The sequence below is a fragment of the Panthera onca genome, chromosome X, assembly GCF_046562875.1.
Source record: "Panthera onca isolate mPanOnc1 chromosome X, mPanOnc1 haplotype 2, whole genome shotgun sequence".
NCBI classification, from domain to species: Eukaryota; Metazoa; Chordata; class Mammalia; order Carnivora; family Felidae; genus Panthera; species Panthera onca.
The window spans coordinates 115,350,581-115,352,928 of record NC_138357.1 but is presented as its reverse complement, the minus strand read 5'-3'; positions in this window follow the sequence as shown (position 1 = coordinate 115,352,928).

Sequence of the window (2,348 nt, the reverse complement as noted above, 5' to 3'; positions counted from 1 at the left end):
TGAGAAAGTGCCTTACTTGGAAACTCACTTAAGTGGTGCCATTAAAAACTTGAAGTGTCAACAGTCTTGGGAAATGGAATATATTAACAGTGCAACTGTACAAGCACCTCCTCAGACTGGGCTTTAATAGTCCTGTTCAAGTCAGGTGTTTCAGTTAAGCAGAGCCCTTATCTGGCCATTTAGGGATAAGGAAAATATATTGGACCATAAGTATGCATAAGTATCCATAAGTATGCATATATATGCTTCTCTTATTCTCTCCCCCTCTCTTTCTCTTCCCTTCCCACACCTCCACACCACTCTTCCTGTGTTTGAAAAGGGAAAATAAAAGAAACCTACCATCACCTACATCTTGAAGGCTGGCAGCTGCCATTTCCTTTAAACAGGCATCTGAAATAGCTTCTGTTTAAAACAACAAGGATTTCAAGGATTAAAAAGCAAGTATTTCAAGGGTCAGATGATGGGTGGAATGTAAAATGTTCATTCCACTAAATACAATCCCACTATGATCCAGTCCCTCCCTTAGTCCCTCCTAAGCCTGATGTGGATGCCAAAGGCCATCCCTGAAGGAGTCACTTGGGGCTCTGCTTAAAGGGAAGGTGGTGTCCCCCTTGTAGCCTAAGGTAAAGTCATTCCCATTCCTGCTGTCCCCCAAATCTCTCTAAATTACAGAGCAAGGGAGAACCAGTAAACCTACACTTGTCAATGCAGTGAGCTAAGCAGAGCAGAGAGCTGAACTTACTAGAGCCTGTGGCTTTCAAATATTTTTGAATTGTGATCCAAATAAAAGCATTTTACATGGCAGTCCAGTCTCTATATACAGTAGAAATACAAAACTAAGATGAACGTTTTCCAAAATAATATTGTCCTGTGATATTTTCTATTTCATTTCTTAGAAATACTAGTCCCAGGGGTCCCTGGGTGGCTCAGTCGAATAAGCGTCCAACTTCGGCTCAGGTCATGATCTCACGGTTTGTGAGTTGGAGCCCCACATCCGGCTCTGTGCTGACAGCTTGGAGCTGGGAGCCCGCTTCAGATTCTGTGTCTCCCTCTCTCTCTGCCCCTCTCCGAATCCCTCTCTCTCTCTCTCTCTCTAAAATAAGTAAAAACATTTTAAAAATTTTTTCTTAAAGAAATGCTAGTCTCAACTCATTAAACTGATTTTATCACCCACTGACAGGAAATGGCCTGCAGTGTGAAATACATAATGCTAGAAGGCATTGAAATACCAAAACTGTATTTTTGTCCTAGACTGGATTCATAGATCTTTGGCTATGGCTTTATAGAGAGCTGCTAAAAATCCCACTGTTTAACCAAAGGAAACTTTTCTCGTAAGACATCCAGGTGAGGTCTCAGGACCAGCACGGCCCAACTGTGTAACTATCCATTTCAGCAACGCTTCTTCTAGAGCACGTATTCCAGTTTCTGCTAATATTAATTAAAATTGGCCTATTTTTTTAAGTTTATTTATTAATTTTGAGAGAGAGAGAGAGAGAGAGAACGAACAAGTGGGGAGGGGCAGAGACGGAGAGAGAGAATCCCAAGCAGGCACCGTGCTGTCAGTGCAAAGCCTGATATGGGGCTCAAACTCACAAACCACAAGATTATGGCCAGAGCTGAAATCAAGAGTTGGATGCTTAACTGACTAAGCCATCCAGGCGCCCCCAACTTGGCCTATTTTTAATTATGCATACATTCACATTGTCAATGATTCAAACAAGAATGCCTGTCCACACCTATTCCTATTCACTGCCCAGGATAGCCACAATAAAACCAGACAAGTATCTTCCATCTCTTGTGATACGTTCACATATTACACATAACCACACCCATGGTTTTTAATAACGTAAATGGAATTGTATTACATTTACTGTTCTGTGACTCACTATTCAAACTGAAGAGACGAGCCTTTTTTGAGTCAGGACATGATTGTCACATCAGTCTATCTAGACTGGCTCCATCCTTTTTTTTTTTAATAGTACTTTGTTGAGGTATAATTTATATACAGTAAACGCACATAACTTAAGTACAGCTTGAGGACTTTTTACATACATATATCCCCGTGTGATCTACATCCAGATCAATACATAGAACATTTCCATTATCCCAGAAAGTCTCCCTCATGGCCCTTCCAGTCATGCCACCCCCAGAGAAGTATTCACTACTCTGACTTCCAACACTATACATTAGTTTTCCCTGTTAAATCTCACATTCATGGAGTCACAGAGTAGCTATTCCTCTGTGTCTGGATTCTTTCATGCAACCTAGTATTTTTTTTCTTTTTTAATGTTCGTTTATTTTTGAGGGGGAGGAGGGGCAGAAAGAGGTGGACAGAGGATTCTAAGTGG